The sequence below is a fragment of the Loxodonta africana genome, chromosome 4, assembly GCF_030014295.1.
Source record: "Loxodonta africana isolate mLoxAfr1 chromosome 4, mLoxAfr1.hap2, whole genome shotgun sequence".
NCBI classification, from domain to species: Eukaryota; Metazoa; Chordata; class Mammalia; order Proboscidea; family Elephantidae; genus Loxodonta; species Loxodonta africana.
This window is the reverse complement of record NC_087345.1, coordinates 129,506,783-129,527,065: the sequence shown is the minus strand read 5'-3', so window position 1 is coordinate 129,527,065 and position 20,283 is coordinate 129,506,783. Positions and strand designations below refer to the sequence as shown.

The window sequence follows — 20,283 nt, the reverse complement described above, 5'->3', positions numbered from 1 at the left end:
GTATGATAACCTTTAGAAATGAGATCAACAGGACTTTTTTTTTTAATTAATTTTTTTTGTGCTTTAAGTGAAAATTTACAAATCAGGTCAGTCTCTCATACAAAAATTTACATACACCTTGCTATACATTCCTAATTGCTCTCCCTCTGATGAAAGAGCACAGTAGTTCCCTCCCCTCTCTCTCCTCATGAACAGAACATTTTTAAAGTGAACACTTAACATCTATATAGAAAGAGCTTTGAAGAAAATGATCAAACCAAGTATTCCAATAGGAAAAAGTACAGAATACCCTCTATTAGACTTAGATTTTCAGTAATACATGCAATAGCTATGAACCGTTGACGCCCCAAAATTATTCTCAAGCCTTGAAATACTTTTAAACTTTCTTTTGATGTAGGACATATTTAACATATTAAATATTTACTTTGATGTAAAATTCAAGTTTTCAGGATCATAACAGGTACAAATGAACCTAATAAGCAATTGTGACAATTACAAAATTATTACTACATGACTTCTGCCATCCTAGTGTGTCATAGTGTGGAGACAATTGCACAAAACTAAGCAGAAGGTGATGACTAGTTGACACAGAAAACAGCAAGATGAGTACTTGAGAAAAAAAATTTTTTTTTTTTTTTTTTTTAAGAAGAGATGGATTCTTATCCAAAAGTTTGGAAAGTTTTCTTGAAAGAGGTAGAATTTGAGTCATACTTTAAATAATTACCTGATAATGATGGGGCAATATAGCAGAAAAAACATACACACTAGAAAAAGAGACATGCTTGCTTGACAGCACGAAGGTTCTTAAGAATAGGTCAGGATCGAAGAGGTAATCTAGGTGTCCTCGTGAACATGGAGGTAGAAGTCATGGAATATAAAGGCGTAAAAGAAGGTAGATTTTGTGAAACTGGGAGAACTTCCCACAGCAGGCAGAGAGTTTGGCTTTCTTCGTTATGCGGTGAGTATCAAATAATTCAACATGTGCCATAAATTTGTCACTGTAATCTGTAATTTAAAAAAAAGTTTAATTGAGTAATAGTTCCAAAATCATATCCCATAAGAACTTATTTTCTAAATCTTTTTTGTGTTCCAATGATTTTCTGTTTTGAAAGATATTGCCTTACGTGAAATAGGTTCCAAATCGTTCAAAGTTTAATTGTAACTGGATCTCTTTATGCACCCTCTATTTCAGTGATGGAATTCTTTTGCTCCATGAATTCATAAAAAAAAACTCTTGTGTTGTCTTCAATGTATTTCTGTTTTGCAGAAATGAGAGAAGAAAGGGTGACTTACTCTGAGTTGCCACTTCAAACTTCATCCCAGCGGTGGAGAAGAATGCCTGAAGGATCTGGAACCAAAGGGATCAAGTGTTTTGAACCTATGGGTATATGGCTTTTTCATGTTTGTTTGATTTTACTTCATATTTTAAAAGGATGCCTAAAATATGTATTAAATTAAACACTGCAACTGCACATGCAGGCTTTTCCACATAAATAAACACAAATATAATCTTTATATCCTTAAAATGCAGATTATCACTTTTAAAAATTACACCACCTTCAATATGGTCTTCGATGCAGAAATTAAATGTTTTTCAAGTGAGTAAATATATATTACATAAAGTGATTTTATTTACCACATTTATTCTCTGTAAGATATCAGAATCCCAATACTGATAATTTGAGAAATAAAGAAAATTAATCATGGATTCTCCCCTTCTATGAATTTGTGGCTGTCTTATTTATATAATTTTCAAAAACACAATTGCCATCATCACGTGTTCAAATTTTTTTTTCATTTAGCGTTTTATCATTATAATGTTTCTATCTTACTACTTTAATTTCATTTTCATCATTTACTGACCACACATGATTATAGGCATTTTGGGCAATAGCCCTATCATTTGAGTAATTGTTTGCCTCTGTATTTTAACTGATATCAATAGCACAGTGACGAGCACTTTGGGCAATCAACCTTTTGAATATCTAAGTATTGAACTAATTCTTTAGGAGAGATTTCCACTAGTGTAAATACCTAAGTGTGTGAGTGATATTCTGGTTCTTGTTACATATTGATAAAATGACTTTTTATAATTGTGTAACAAAAATAAAATCAATTAGAAAAAAATTGTTCAAATCGTAATGCCACTTGTCTGTATATTTTCTTTTCAATGTTTTTTTAACATTAATCCACACATGTAGAAACTGGACTATATGGTATTAAGCACTTTACCTCAAGAGGTGGCAATCAAGAACCTCTCCAGGTCTCAGGCTCAGTTAGCTGGCAATGACTGTTGGGTTGCAACAGGCCACACAGCCCACACTTGGTAGATGTTCTGTGTTAGGGTTGATGACTTATTATAAAGTTAGAAAGTTTGAAAAAGGGAAAAAGGAATTATATCAATAGATCTATCAAAAATAATATTTGGATGAATTTTCTAACCGTTTTTATATTGATTTGAGTGTATACTTATACTACACACACACACACACACACATATATATATATATATATATATGTAAGACCAAAACCACACCTATTGCCATTGAGTTGATTCTGACTCATAGCAACTTTACAGGACAGAGTAGAAGTGCCCCATAGTGTTTGCAAGGCGTGGCTGAAGGATTTGAATTCTCAACCTTTTGGTTAGCAGCAAATCTCTTAACAACTGCACTCTAATATACGTGTGTGTGTGTGTACACATATATAATATACTTATATACACATATACATTTATATACAAATACATATATATCATTTAAAAAGATTAATAACTTTACTTCTAAAATTATTTCTGGTTTATTCTAAAGCTGTCATTTTATGGATATGCAGAAAAATGTAGATTCATATTTACATATTTATGCAATTAGAATGTTACATATTGCAAATACAAAACGTGACTAATATTTCTCTGTAATTACTTTATATTGTAGGCAGTTTTCAAAAAATAATATTGTTCTTAACAGAATTATGTATTCTTGACACTTTCTGAATATAAGATAAAAAAAATAACTTGTGCTCAATTATGTAACTTTTCTTCTTTTTGATATATAAGATTTTACAATTTCTCTTCATTTTTGTTTATTACATTTATGATTATTATCATGTGTTACTGTAAATCACAATGAAAATTCATCCTTGTAAATAATCATACCACCTTTCTCATTATTTCCTTTGAGTAAATTTTAGAAAAATTTTGATTCAAAGAATACAGACGTAAGACGTGAAAGCCAACATTTACTTAACTCAAGATTTTTCCAATATTTTAAATATTATTTCAGTTTTCATTTTAATGGCTACATAATATTCTATAACATGTCATGCTTTACCTGATACTTTTTAATTGTTGAATGTTTGTTTTTTAAAATTTTTTTCACCTTCACAGTTTTGAATAAACAATTTGGAAATCTTAGAACTTGAAACTTTTTTCCTATTTATAAATATTAAATTCCATTTCCATAGTTGGTAACAATTTATAAACCCACATGTCATGTATTATGTATTATGCTTTCACAGGCAGAGTAGTAAAATTTGTAATCTTTTATAAGTGACAAACTACATCTTATTAACTATGTATTTATTTTTATATAAAAGAAAAATAATGCTTTTTTTTTTGGCCATTTGAACTTTCTGTTTGTAGAATAAGCTAATCAAGCCCAGTATCCTTTTAGTTGTTGGAAATTTTCTCAATTTCAAATTGCTATATTTTAATTTTATCTTCTTTTTTCTTTCTCTTGTTTATTATAGGAATACTAATAGTAACTACTTAATAGCATTACAGGGAGGGTTAGAGGAGATAACGATAAGAATTCCAACCAAAATGGTTTTCAGTCAAGTCATAATAACCTTCACATTGCTAAGTCACCATTGACCATTTCTCAGACGTAACCTTACTTTACTTGGCTTCCTTGCTGACTACACGTGTTTCTGGTTTAACTGAATGTTTATCTCTGAGGGTATTGATTATAGCTTTTAATGGTTATTTTTTGCCCACTGCATAGTCCTTAAAAAACCCCAGTGCTATTGAGTTGATTCCAACTCATAGCGACATAGTCCTTAAAAAATTCAATTTTTTTTGAAGTTATGAACAGCCTATCATTTTGGTAGCTCTCAAAAAATATCTGGTGTTCTTTGAGTCTCTCTTGCTCTTAAAAAAATAGATGTAAACGTAATGGATGAACATAAGTGTAGGGTAAATCTCAAGTCTCGGTAACATTACTCAGACTGGTAATTTCTCAAAAAAAACCTTTTTTTTCCAGTGTCATGTTTTGTACCATTCATTCATGTATTCATTCTCTTATCAAGCATTTATTGAGTTTCTACCATGTACCACATACTCTTCTGGCTCTTTGGTATAAAAGAGTGAAAAAAACATATATCTCTGAACTCATGGTGATTCCCTTCCAGAAAGAGAAGACAGAAAGCAAACACAAGTATTTAAAAAAAGTGTCCTGGGGTTTGAAGGACAAATCAATTTGGTTTCGCTTCTAATCTTCAGATACTTGAGTTTCATTTTTCTTATTCTGCACAATAAGAGCAAACATTTCCTGAGTGTTTACATTCTAAGGCACTAATATTTGTTGTCGCTATACTGTTCTTGTCTCCTCCATCCTTTCATACTTGGTTTTTATACCATTTTACTCCCTTAACACCAAAAAAAAAAAAAAAAGAAGACCCTTGCTGTCAAGGGGATTGTGACTCATGGCCACTGCATGTGTTGTACGGTAGAAGTGCTCCACAGGGTTTTCTTGGCTGTAGTATTTGTGCCAGGCCTCTCTTCCACGGTGCTGCTGGCAGGTGTGAACTGCCAACCTTTAGGTCAGTAGTTGAGCACAAACCATTCATGCCATCCAGAGACTTACCATTAGTTTAAAGAGGTTTTATGATGAGAAAGTTACAATAGGGTTGGAGATTAAAAATCCTGAGTGGATTTTTAAATCTTTTCTTTTTAGTGAATTCTAATAAGAAAGAAAGAAATAAATTCATAAATGGGAATACAATCTGATTCTAACTTTTTGACCTCCAAGTATGTGTGTGTGTGCACATGTGTTTGTGTGTATATGGGTGTGAACCTGTAACAGTAACGAGAAGATGTTCTGGTTCTACTTTTTTGACCTTTGCCTCTCCTGGCTGATCTAAATGAGGCAGAGATGGGAAACACAGAAATGAGTTGTAGTTAAACCAACCACTTTGTCCAAAAGAAAAGAGATAAAAATCTGCAGACAATATAGACACAGAGCGCTGGACTTGGTTTGAAATATATGGCACTTGTGCTCTGGAGCAGGACTGCCTGGGTTTCAATTTTAAGCACGTTGGACAAATTACTTGGCCCCACTGGACCTCAATTTTCTCAACTACCAAGGGTCTTTAGTATATTCCTTATCAAGTCATTTTAAGAGTCATGAATTAGTATGTGTAAAAGGATTTAAATAGTATTTTACACAAAGTGAGTATTTATTATGATTAAAATACAAGCCTGTGTAGATATATTATTCTGAATAGATTTACCTTTGTCTATTTTTTTGGTATTTTCCAAATACATTTTCTAGATAACCATGATGTTAAAACATATAAAAAAAGACTCCCTCTCACTTCTCTGGTGCTAATCGTAGGGTTCGTTTTACAAAAGTACAGTGAGAATTTCCTGTTTTGTGACATCCAGAACATTTTAGAAGCTGGTCATTTTACAGCTCCTTGTTCATACTACACATATGTGGCTCACCAACAGATGATCAAGAACATTATTTAAATATGCACTTTTTCTTTTTAAATTTCGTCATCTGCACCTTTGAATTCCATAGCCTCCAGCTCAACTCTCTCTTCCAGCGGCACTCTTCTCCAGACAATACTCATCTGGGCCTTCCCTGCATCAGCCTTGGAGCATCATTGCTCATGGCAGGTATGCGTTCCCCCAATAAGATTATACAGATATTACGTGTCCAGGAAAGATATCTCAGGGACATGACTAGTATCAGGGCAGAGCTTTAGGAGAAATAGGCATAAACGCAGTGGACGTTTTTAGGCTAGCCATGTGCCTGCATTTCCACATTGATTTTAATTTTCTGATTGTAAATTCTCTAATCTAGAAAACATTTTGTAATGCTCTTCCAACAGGTTTAAAGAGTTGTTTTTGATAGAGGTACCGCTAAATTCTGAAAAAGAAGAAAACTTATGTGTTTAAATGGTGATCAACTTAATTCTATCACGGAAATAGAGAATGCCAAATATTAATGACACAATGGTTCAAACTGTTTATTAAAAAATTGGCCATTTGTATTGTGATATCCAAAGATCACCCCGATTTAGAATTTGACTCATTATACCATTGTATTTAAATCAACACTCTTTGGCGGTGTGCTGATGTTAATGCGGAATCACCTAAGATTGATCCTGCATTTATATTGGATGATTTGTTCTGGGGGAAAGTCCATAAGCAAATAATTTTGGGTAAGAGAAAATGTAATGTTCTTGTTGTAAAGGTTGTTTATGTGTCATAATTCAACGTAGTGGAATACAAATCCAGCTCTCCAGGGTATTTAGCCACGCATTGGTTGTGGAACGTCTCCAACCAGGTCCAGAGTGCTCCTATCTCATCTCTTCGCTATAATACCTCCACAGAGCTATGAGCAGGAAGACATTTCTCAGAGCAGAGCCTGCACTAAGATTAGCAGAAGGACACACTCCAGATAGTGTTATTGTCCGTGACAATGACAGAAAGTGTTAAATGAAAGACTCTGGGCCTAACCCCAGAAACCTACTGCTGTCGATTCGATTCTGACTCATAGCAACCCTATGGGACAGAGTAGAACTACCCTACAGAGTTTCCAAGGAGCGCCTGGCAGATTTGAACTGCCAACCTCTTGGTTGGCAGCCGTAGCACTTAACTACTACACCACCAGGGTTTGGTTTCCCTGGGCCTAGACACCCTTTAATTTGATATCTTACTCAAGAAATGGATACTTACTCACTTTGACACTGTGAGAAAATAATGTTATTCTTGAACCCTCAATTTTCTCATCTTCCCAATGGCAATCATACTTTTCACTTTTTTATTTTGTTGACAGAATAAAACTAAATGTCTGTTATATAAGTTCATAAAACAGAAGCTGAGCCTATTGATCTCTTCTTACTCTAGAAGCTTCTTTACCAATGTAAAAAAAAAATAGTGGTAAATTTGCTTTACTGTCTTCTAGAGACAGAGAGGATAGCACAGAAAATGTATGGATAGTCTCACTGAAGAATAAAGTACACCACATAGAAACCTTGGCATCGGGTGGAGTCCTGAGTTGAATGTCTATCTTTCAATATTTCATTGACAAAACAACTGTGTTATAAAATCAAAAAAATTTTTGGAATCTTTCTAATTGGCTTCTGTTTTTAAAAACTTTAGTCTCTTTGTTTGTTCTTTAAGTCTTTGCCCTATTTTTCTTTTTCTAGTTTTTCAGACCACTATATGGAGGTTGATTTCTGGAATCTTAGGAGGAATATGTCTTTTGCTGATGGCTGTCTTGGGAATTTTACTGAATAATTGGCAAGTTTCTCTAGGCAAGTATTTATAAAGATCAAAACCATGATAAAACCATTTAGTAATAAAGATTTTGTTTTACTAATGTGTAATATTTTGTTATCTCATGGCTTCCCTTAAATCTGCACCGAATTAAGTACATTTCTAATTATTTCTTACACTATTCTCTCCAGGACTCATCATAGAACTCCAGGGAGGTAGTCTCCATACTCTACTCATAGCAACTTTATAGGACAGGGTAGAACTGCCCCATAGGGTTTCTAAGACTACAATCTTTATGGGAAAAGACTGCCACATCTTTCTCTGACCGATCAGCTGGTGGATTCAAAAGACCAACCCTTCGCGTTTCAGTTAGCACCTGAGCACTTTAACCACTGTACCACCAGAAAAACTTCAATGCACTTTATTCTTTTCTGAATCAGGAAATATGTTAAAATTCTTTCTCCGTTAAAGACTATTCTTGATCTAGTTACCCTGTTTATACTGCAGAGCTCAGCTTTGGGATCTCTTCAGAAAAAACTAAAAAAAAAGAAAGACTTTTCTAGCTTTCTCCCATCCCATGTCCTACTACATGCTGTCTTAATATTTTGTATACTTACCAAAGGCATCATTAAATGTAATTAATACATGATTGGAAATTATGTAATTCCGACCAGAGCTCTAGAATATAAACTCCATGGGGATAAAGATCGTTTCTGACTTGGTCACATTAATATTCTCTGAACATAGCCTGCTGTGGTGTAAACATATACAGTAGATTCTCAAAGAATAATTTGTAGAAAATATGAATAAAAAACAAACGATTTTTGTATAAGTAAATAGCGTTGAAATTTTTAAATGTTCAGAGCCATCAGTCATGTCTTGTTTTGTTTTTTCTTAGACTCTGACTGCTGTTCTTGTCCAGAAAAGTGGATTGGGTACCGATGCAGCTGTTACCTCATTTTGAATGCAGAAAAAACTTGAGCAGAAAGTAGAAATTTCTGTGCTTCTCAGAATTCCAGTCTACTTCAGCTGAAAAGCAGAGATGAATTGACACGTACTTTATTTTTGTTTCCCACATTTCTTTTTAACTTAGAAAAATATAGCATTAAAATAAGCTGAGCTCTTTGACGCAACTCTTTAGTCAGAAAGCCCACGGGTGGTTATATTTTCTCAAAAATAAACAACCCAGAACACCATTAACAGATTGCTATGGAGGTTTAATGGTAAATTTGCAAATTGGGGCAACACACAACTTACCGTGGAAATGAATACTCCAATTAATACAAATTTCAAAGTGCTTATCTACAATTTTATTAGTTACTTTGAGCAAAAAACCTTTGATAGGCTGAGTGTGCCAGAGTACATCAATCCTGTAAGAGGGCGGTATGTGCTGCAACATCATCAAAGCTGAAATAGAAGCCTTGCTAAGACAGTCACAGAATCAGTGAGCCGTAGTTACAAGTCCTGAGGACTCTTGGAAACAGGACATGTTCATTTACCATTCTGTGTTTCAGGGAGTCTGATCACCTAGATGCAATTATGTGAAACAAGGCAAGCTGCTTCTAAGGTTAGTTATAGTTTAAGACATACTATAGGCATTTTTTTTATAGGCATTAAAACTATATATATATTTATGATTATACAGCACATAGATTTCTAACATTTAATAAGATGACTTTGTCTTGTGGGTAAGAGAACTCTGTTCCCATAACGTAAAATTTATAATTTTCTTTCACAATTTGAAAAATGATCTATTAATTCCCTGTGCCTTGAAACAATTATTATAAACCTCATAAAAATCCTCAAAGATTTACATCATGGGAATAAAAATCAAGATGTTAGATAAAGTGCAAAAAAACTTTTCAGTGAAAACTCAAAAAAGAAATGTGAGATCACTACTTTTACTCATTCAAGCAACCAACCTAACGACAGTACTCTTTACTTCTTTTAACTGAGTTTAATTTCTTTTGTAATTATCTAGCTTTAGTCCTATCTCTGGGATATATTGTGGAACCAACATATCGGATATGGAATGGCACAAAAGGTTTATACTCAACTGCTAATCTAAATGTTGGTGGTTAAAACCAACCAGTGTGGAAGAAAGCCTTGGAAATCTTCTTCCATTAAGATTACAGCTGAGGCGGGGCCAAAATGGCTGACTAGGTAGAAGCCACCACGGATCCCTCTTGCAACAAAGACTTCGAAAAACAAGTGAATCGATCATACACATGAGAATCTACAAGCCCTGGCCATCAAACGCAAATCTAAAGAGTTGACCTGAGTGACAGGGGAGCGAAAAGCCACACCCTGAAGCAGGAACCACTTCTGGAACCGGCATCTGGCTCCACAGTCTTGAGCCCTCGTGGTTCCCTGGTGCCGAGTGGCAGGGCTGATTGAGGCTTGCTGAGGTGGGGCAGGCACGGGACACAGCCCTAACCCCTAGCCTCCTGGGGTAACCTCGGTAGAGACTCAGCCAGCACAAGCAGGCTGCACACTGACGTGGCTGATGAGAGAATGAGCAACCATGGAGAAGGAGCGACTGTTCTCGGAGCCTGGAGCCAAGGTCCCAGTCAGAAAACCTTGGTGCCAGGCTTTGGACTGGGCACAGGGGAGCTGAGCACGGCTTCCTGAGATGGTGCAAACATGGGACGCAGCCCTAACCCCCTGAAGTGACCTCAGGGGAAGCTCAGCCAGTGCATGCAGGCAGCGCAACAATGGGACTGACAGGAGGAGGAGTCACCAGGAGGCAGCAACTGGTTTTGGAGCCTGGAGTGTGGTGTCCCAGCCAGGGAACATTGGTGTTCGGCTTTGGACTGGGAGCGGAGGAGCTGACCACGGCTTCTGAGACAGCACAAGCACAGGACGTGGGCCTGACCCTCAGGGGCAATCTCAACCATGCAAGATAAATAACTTTGTCTATATTCCTGGGTGCTACACTCTCCCATCTGTCTGATCCCTCCCCTCCTTTCCCAGGTGGCTTCATTAACATTGGAATTTCCTGGGCCAGGGGGTGAAGTGCTCTGGGGGCTTTTTTTTTTTTTTTTTTTCGCTTTTCCTAACCTATTCTCCTGGCCTGAGAGAAGCAGCTACTAAAAACCAGGGATGACAAATCCTTCCCTGATTTCCATAAAATGGAATGTAAATACAGAACCAGCTCTAGCCAAACATATGAGATCCACAGTCTTTGGCTTTCATCCCTACAGGGAACAAGGTAGCTATTATAATGCAAAGGAAATTCTGATAGAGATCTGACTGTAGTTGTTTTAGCAGATAACTGGAAAGATAAGTTTTTCAGGTCTGATATCTCTACCTATTAAACAGAGCCCTCACTGATCCACAACGGGGAACTGAGAGCTGAAGCTCTACCCAAACCACCTGGCCACCTGCCAAAGGGGTCTGAAGATACTGACGCCTAACAATCTTCAGAGGTAGATGCACTGGGTGCCTAAGGTACAGCTGCAGAGCCCACCCACCAAGTGTTTTAGAAATAGAGACACACCTACCTCACTGGCACATGGGGGAAGGCTGTCAGCATCCTGCCCCCCCCCGGAGTGTGACCCCCTGCTGCTACTAGAATCTGGTGCACAAAACTTTCTCCACTACCCCCCGAAGTTAATAGGTGACAGTCTACACCACACACTTGGTGACCCAAAATCAGAACACCTAAGCTGATTCTATTCAAGAATAGTGAATGGACTCTTAGGCATATATATCCAGTAAGAGCCCAAACCAGCTGGTAATAAGACATAAGTGATTCAAAGGCTACAACAATCAAAACAGCGCAATCTAGTAGCCCATCTACGTATATTGAAAGAAAACAAAATGAGTTAAGACTCAGTGAGCAAATATAAAATAAATCATTACAATAACTTATAGATGGCTCAGAGACAGCAATCGATATCAAACCACATAAAGAAGCAGACCATGATTGCTTCTACAGCTCCCCAAATAAAAGAATCAAAATCTTTCCCAAATGACGATACAATCCAGGAACTGCCAGATGCAGAATATAAAAAACTAATTTACACAATGCTTCAAGACATTAGGGGTGGCCTCAGAAATGAAATAAGACAATCTACAGAAAAAACCAAGGAACACACTGATAAAGCAGTTGAAGAACTCAAAAAGACTATTCAAGAACATAGTGGAAAAATTAATAAGCTGCAAGAATCCATAGAGAGACAGCATTCAGAAATCCAAAAGATTAACAGTAAAATTACAGAATTAGACAACTCAATAGGAAGTCAGAGGAGCAGAATCGAGAAATTGGAATGCAGAGCAGGGCAGTTGGAGGATAAGGCAACTGACACCAATATAGTTGAAGAAAAATCAGATAAAAGGATTTTAAAAAATGAACAAACCCTAAAAATCATGTGGGACTGTATCAAGAAGAAAAACTTGCATGTGATTGGAGTTCCGGAACAGGGAGGAATAACAGAAAATACAGAGAGAATAGTTGAAGATCTGTCAGCAGAAAACTTCCCTGGCATCATGAAAGGAAAAAGATATCTATCTGAGACGCTCATCGAACCCCATATAAGACTGATCCAAAAAGAAAATCACCAAGGCGTATTATCTTCAAACTTGCCAAAACCAAAGATAAAGAGAAAATTTTAAAAGCATCCAGGGATAAAAGAAAGGTCTCCTACAAAGGAGAATCAATAAGAATAAGTTCAGATTACTCAGCAGAAACCATGCAGGCAAGAAGGCAATGGGATGACATATATAGAACACTGAAGGAGAAAAACTGCCAGCCAAGGATCGTATATCCAGCAAAACTCTCTCTCAAATATGAAGGTGAAATTAAAAAATCTGCAGATAAACATAATCTTAGAGGATTTGCAAAAACCAAACCAAAGCTACAAAAATTACTATAGGAAATGGGTCAGAAAATCAATAATATCAGATATCAACACAACACAAGGTCACAGAACAGAACATCGTGATATCAACTCAAATAGGGAGATCACAAAAACAAATTAAGATTAATTTTAAAAAGAAAAAAAAATGCTCAAAAGAGGGAATCATTGAAGTCATTATCTAAAAGATCACAATAATCAAAAAGAGGGACTAAATACATAAAGCATAGATCTTCCATATGGATAGAAAAACAAGGCGATAAAGGAAGAAACACGTTAGGTTTTTACTTAGAAAAATAGGGGTAAATATTAAGGTAACCACAAAGAGGTCTAACAATTCCATAACTAGAAATAAAAACCAAGAAACACATAATGACTCAGTAAACATAAATTCAACTACTATGAAAATGAGGAACACACAATTTACAAAGAAAAACTTCTCAGTACAAAAAGGTAAGTGGAAAAATGAAATTGTCCACAACACACACAAAAAGGCATCAAAATGACAGCACTAAACTCATACTTACGTATAATTACTCTGAATGTAAATGGACTAAATGCAGCAATAAAAAGACAGAGAGTCTCAGACTGGATAAAGAAACACGATCCGTCTATATGCTGCCTACAAGAGACACAGCTTAGACTTAGAGACACAAACTAAAACTCAAAGGATGGAAAAAAATATATTTGAAGCAAACAACAATCAAAAAAGAGCAGGAGTGGCAATATAAATTTCTGACAAAATAGACTTTAAAGTTAAATCCACCACAAGGGATAAAGAAGGACACTACATAATGATTAAAGGGACAATTTATCGGGAAGACATAACCATATGAAATATTTATGCGCCCAATGACAGGGCTGCAAGATACATAAAACAAACTTTAACAGAATTGAAAAGTGAGATAGTCACCTCCACAATTATAGTAGGAGACTTCAACACACCACTTTCGGAGAAGGATAGGACTTCCAGTAAGGAGCTCAATAGAAACACGGAAGACCTAATGGCTAAAATCAACCAACTTGACCTCATAGACTTATACAGAACACTCCACCCAAAAGTTGCAAAGTATGCTTTTTTTTTTGTAGTACACATGGAACAGTCTCTAGAATAGACCACATATTAGGTCATAAAACAAACCTTTGCAGAATCCAAAACATCAAAATATTACAAAGCATCTTCTCAGACCACAAGGCCATAAAAGTAGAAACCAATAACAGAAAGATCAGGGAAAAGAAATCAAATACTTGGAAACTGAACAATACCCTGCACAAAAAACACTGGGTTATAGAAGACGTTTAGGAGGGAATAAAGAAATTCACAGAATGCAACAAGAATGAAAACACTTCCTACCAAAACCTCTAGGAAACAGCAAGAGCAGCACTCAGAGGTCAATTTATATGATAAATGCACACATACATAGAGAAGAAAGAGCCAAAAACAGAGAAGTGTCTCTACAACTTGAACAAATAGAAAGTGAGCAACAAAAGAATCCATCCAGCACCAGAAGAAAACAAATAATAGAAATTAGAGCTGAACTAAATGAATTAGAGAAGAGAAAAACAATTGACAGAATTAACAAAGCCAAAAGCTGGTTCTTTGAAAAAATTAACAAAATTGTTAAACCATTGACCAGACTGATTAAAGAAATACAGGAAAGGAAACAAATAACCTGAATAAGAAACAAGATGGGCCACATCACAACAGACCCAACTGAAATTCAAAGAATCATTTCAGATTAGTATGAAAAATTGTACTCCTAACAAATTTGCAAACCTAGAAGAAATGGATGAATTGCTAGAAAAACACTACCTACCTAAACTAACACAATCAGAAGAAAAAAAAAAAAAAAAAACACAATCAGAAGTAGAGCAACGAAATAGACCCAAAAGAAAAAAAAGAGATTGAAAAGGTAATCAAAAAAACTCCCAATAAAAAAAAAAAAAAAGCCCTGGCCCAGACGGCTTTACTGCAGAGTTCTACCAAACTTTCAGAGAAGAGTTAACACCACTACTACTAAAGGTATTTCAGAGCATAGAAAATGACGGAATACTGCCTCACTCATTCTATGAAGCCACCATATCCCTGATACCAAAACCAGGTAAAGACATCACAAAAAAAGAAAATTACAGACCTATATCCCTCATGAACAGAGATGCAAAAATCCTCAACAAAATTCTAGCCAAAAGAATTCAACAATGTATCAAAAAAATAATCCAGCACGACCAAGTGAGATTTATACCAGGTATGCAAGATTGGTTCAATATAAGAAAAACCATTAATGTAATCCACCATATAAATAAAACAAAAGACAAAAAGCACAAGTTCTTATCAATTGATGCAGAAAAGGCATTTGACAAAGTCCAACACCCATTCATGATAAAAACTCTCAGCAAAATAAGAATTGAAGGTAAATTCCTCAACATAATAAAGGGTATGTATACAAAGCCAACAGCCAACATCTTTCTAAATGGAGAGAGCCTGGAAGCATTTCCCTTGAGAATGAGAACCAGACAAGGATGCCCTTTATCAACACTCTTATTCAACATTGTGCTAGAGGTCCTAGCCAGAGCAATTAGGCTAGACAAAGATATAAAGGGCATCCTATTGCAAGGAAGAAGTAAAATTATTTCTATTTGCAGATGACATGATCTTGTACACAGAAAACCCTAAGGAATCCTCCAGAAAACTACTGAAACTAATAGAAGAGTTTGGCAGAGTTTCAGGTTACAAGATAAACATACAAAAATCACTTGGATTCCTCTACATCAACAAAAAGAACATCGAAGAGGAAATCACCAAATCAATACCATTCACAGTAGCCCCCAAGAAGATAAAATACTTCGGAATAAATCTTACCAAGGATGTAAAAGACCTATACAAAGAAAACTACAAAGTACTAGTGCAAGAAACTAAAAGGAACCTACATAAGTGGAAAACATACTTTGCTTACGGATAGGAAGACTTAACATAGTAAAAATGTCTATTCTACCAAAAGCCATCTGTATATACAATGCACTTCAGATCCAAATTCCAATGACATTTTTTAATGAGATGGAGAAACACATCAGGAACTTCATATGGAAGGGAAAGAAGCCTCAGATAAGTAAAGCATTACTGAAAAGAAGTAAGTGGGAAGTCTCACTGTACCTGAATTTAGAACATATTATACAGCCACAATAGTCAAAACAGCGTGGTACTGGTACAACAATAGGCACATAGACCAATAGAACAGAATTGAGAACCCAGATATAAATCCATCCACGTATGAGCAGCTGATATATGACAAAGGCCCAGTGTCAGTTAATTGGGGAAAAGATAGTCTTTTTAACAAATGCTGCTGGCATAACTGGATATCCATCTGCAAAAAAATGAAACAGGACCCATACCTCACACCATGCACAAAAACTAACTCCAAATGGATCAAAGACCTAAACATAAAGACTAAAACGATAAAGATCATGGAAGAAAAAATAGGGACAGCTTTAGGAGCCCTAATATAAGGCATAAATAGAATACAAAACATTACTAAAAATGATGAAGAGAAACAAGATAACTGGGAGCTCCTAAAAATCAAACATCTATGCTCATCTAAAGACTTCACCAAAAGAGTAAAAAGACCACCTATAGATTGGGAAAAAATTTTCAGCTATGACATCTCCGACTGGTGCCTGATCTCTAAAATCTGTATGATTCTGTTAAAACTGAACCACAAAAAGAGAAACAACCCATTTAAAATTTGGGCAAAGGATATGAACACACACTTCACTAAAGAAGATATTCAGGCGGCTAACAGATACATGAGAAAATGCTCTCAATCATTAGCCATAAATGCAGATCAAAACTATGATGAGATTCCATCTCACTCCAACAAGGCTGGCATTAATCCAAAAAACACAGAACAATAAATGTTGGAGAGGCTGTGGAGAGATTGGAACTCTTATACACTACTCGTGGAAATGTAAATTGGTACAAACACTTTGGAAATCTATCTGTCGTTTCTTTAAAAAGTTAGAAATTGAACTACCATACAACCCAGCAATCCCACTCCTCAGAATATATCCTAGAGAAATAAGAGCCTTTACACAAACGGATATATGCATACCCATGTTTATTGCAGCACTGGTTACAATAGCAAAAAGATGGAAGCAACCAAAGTGTCCATAAATGGATGAATGGATAAATAAATTATGGTATATTCACCCAATGGAATACTACGCATTGATAAAGAACGGTGACAAATCTGTGAAACATTTCATAACATGGAGGAACCTGGAAGGCATTATGCTGAGTGAAATTAGTCAGATGCAAAAGGACAAATATTGTATAAGAGCACTATTATAAGATCTTGAGAAATAGTTTAAACTGAGAAGAACACATTCTTTTGTGGTTACGAGATGGAGGAGGGAGGGAGGATGGGAGAGGTTTATTTACTGATTAGATAGTAAATAAAACTACTTAAGGTGAAGGGAAGGACAACACTCAATACAGGGAAGGTCAGCACAACTGGAATGGACCAAAAGCAAAGAAGTTTCCTGGATGTACTGAATGCTTCGAAGGTCAGCGGAGCAGGGGCAGGGTTTTGGGGACTATGGCTACAGGGGACATCTAAGTCAATTGGCAAAATAAATTCTATTAAGAAAACATTCTGCATCCCACTTTGAAGTGTGGCGTCTGGGGTCTTAAATGCTAACAAACAGCCATCTAAGATGCATCAATTGGTCTCAACCCGCCTGGATCAAAGGAGAATGAAGAACACCAAGGTCACAAGATAATTATGAGCCCAAGATACAGAAAGCGCCCCATGAACAAGAGAAGTACATCATCCTGAGACCAGAAGAAGTAGATGGTGCCCGGCCACAACCGATGACTGCCCTGACAGGGAGCACAACAGAGAACCCCTGAGGGAGCAGAAGAACATTGGAATGCACACCCCAAATTCTCATAAAAAGACCAGACTTAATGGTCTGGCTGAGACTGGAAGAATCCCAGTGGTCATTGTCCCTAAACCTTCTGTTGGCCCAGGATAGGAACCATTCCTGAAGACAACTCAACAGACTTGGATGGGACTGGACAATGGGTTGGAGAGAGATGCTGATGAGGAGTGAGCTACTTGTATCAGGTAGACACTTGAGACTGTGTTGGCATCTCCTGTCTAAAGGGGAGATGGGAGGGTAGAGAGGGTTAGAAACTGGCAAAATCGTCAGGAAAGGAGAGACTAGAAGGAGGGAGCGGTCTGACTTATTAGGGGGAGGGTAAATGGGAGTATGTAATAAGGTGTATATAAGTTTATATGTGAGAGACTGACTTGATTTTTAAACTTTCACTTAAAGCACAATAAAAATCATTAAAAAAAATACATGTAAAAAAAAAAAAGATTACCGCCAAGAAAATTCTATGGAGTGGTTCTACACTGTAACACATGGGGTTGCCAATAGTCAAAATTGACTTAACAGCAAGTAACAAGAAAAACTGCATCATAAAAATAGGCCCCTTCTTAACAAAAGGTGGAAATTTCTGTAGCGGTGTGCAGAACCTGTGTGGAGTATAGGTTTAGTAGATTATATCCATATTTACTCCTTAAGATAACTTTTGATTTGCAATCAAACTTCAGTGGTGATCCTCCATGAAGAAAGTGTTCCATGAAAACTCTGACTCCCTTTATAGCATATTTCACTCCAGTGTGAAGTGAGATTTTTTGGTATTGTTTTTTTCTTCATAAAGGAATGTGTCTTTTAAAAAAAATACGAGCCCTGCGACTGCACCTTCTAAATTAGAAGTTAAAAACAAATTTCATTTGTGTGATTGATAGGCCAAGTCTGATGCATATTAATCCCAGGGTTGATTCAGGTTAGCTTGTTATGTCTGTCTTGTTTCCAAGCAGGTTTTTTTGAACTACCATCAACGGTTTTACTGGCTTGGGATCTCTTTTATTGAAACAAGCGGCACCCGGTTGTGGGAGGACAGCTCTGCTCCCTCCCAGGATCTATAAGTTTCTGTACTCAGATACATTGTCTGTTCTTTGTGATCTTGTGTGTTCTTGTGGATCTCATCAGTGCAGGTACCACCTAGGAGCACTACAAGAAAGGTAAACTGTCTAGGGCACAACATGACTGAAAGGAGAACGGTGCAACTAAATACGATTTTAGCCCAACTCAGAAAATCCAAGTCTTTGCTCAAGTGACATGAAAGTTGGTGTCCTGATGTCAATGAAGAACTTTTAATATATGACTTTTTGTGTTTATATGCACACAAGCTCACATACATAGAGGAAGCCCACAAAAGTGGTATATTTCTTATTTTGATGGAGTCTAATATTCTCAGCATCCTCTCATGTTTCAAGTATCTTGGTCTTGTTGCTACTCTTGTTGTTAGGTGCCACCAAGTCAGTTCTGACTCATATTGACCCTATATACAACAGAACAAAACTCTGCCTGATCCTGTGCCATCCTCATAATCATTGTTATGCTTGAGCTCATCAATGAAGCCAATGTGTCAATCCATCTCATTTTTGAGTGCCTTCCAACCTGAAGGTCTCATCTTCCGGCACTATATCAGGCAATGTTCCGCTGCTATTAAGAAGATTCTCACTGTCCAATTTTTCAGAAGTAAATTTCCAGGTCCTCCTTCATATTCTATCTTAGTCTAGAAGCTCCCTTGAAACCAGTTCACCATGGGTGACCCTGCTGGTATTTGAAATACGTGTGCATAGCTTCCAGGATCACAGCAACACGCAAGCCATCACAGTATGAGAAACTGACAGATGAGTAGTGGATTCTGGGCTTATCTTCTATATTCAGGTAAACTTTGAACATCACTGTTACTTCTAAACATGGGACTTGCAACATCATGCAGTGACAAATTGTTCACTTTGATTTATCTTCCTAGACTAGATTAGCCAATACATCTTTAAACAAAATGTAGGTAAATATATCATACATCAAAACCATTAAAGACAACAGAAATTACAACTAATCAAAAAAATCCCTGGCCTCAATCTTATGATTATGGAGATGACTCCTTTTTATGTAACTTTGTATTCTGAAATAATAAAAATTGTGACTATTAAATGAAAAACATAATAAATGCCTCCCTTTATATATTAATATCTCATTCAAATACTTAAAAAATTCTATTGTTTAATCAAAAACAACATTATCATAAATATTCTCATTTCCTTTTCTTATGTGTCAACATTTTCTTCTTCATTGCAGATTTTCCTTGTTTCAGGCTTTGAACCCCAAGAACTGTATAGTGTATAGTCCAAACAAAGAGTTTTAGATGAACCCTGTGGGGAAAAGAATCCTTATATCTGTAAGCAACAGCTTATTTAGTGTTTCTTGTTTTTTTGAGGGGGGACATGACAGGGCAAGGGGAGCAGGGAGGTGTAATGCAGATCCAGAATTAACAAAATTAGTATCTCCACTTCCTACATAGATACAAATTATCTACTTCTGGGGTCTGCAAAATGTTGACATTTATGTCTTTTCATACACTTTACATGTATTTGAAGCCACATGCTTTAAAATTGTTAAAATGTCTGTGCCTATACCTGAAATTATAATGTAACAAGGTAAAGAATTTTGTGACTATTTTTACATTATTGTATGGGTTTTGATATTAAATTTTATGTAGTTTTATGTATACATTCCTGTAAATTCCCTCTAAAATTTTAAATAAATTTGACTTAATATGGAATAATACATATCAATGTCATTTTAGTTCTTTGTATGGCATACTATATAGGGAAGTCTCATTCTCACCTCGCTTTCCTGAAAGTTATTGTTTTGAGCACACACATACATAAATACATACGCACACGCATACATACATACACACACACACACACACACACACACATATGGAAACCCTGGTGGCGTAGTGGTTAAGAGCTACAGCTGCTTAACTGAAAGGTC

General features: G+C 36.2%; 1 pseudogene; it reads left to right on the top strand.

Moving 5' to 3' along the window:
• The first annotated feature begins 852 nt into the window (after window positions 1-852).
• Window positions 853-20,205, top strand: LOC135231333 (natural killer cells antigen CD94-like; annotated as a pseudogene).
• Window positions 20,206-20,283: the final 78 nt, after the last annotated feature.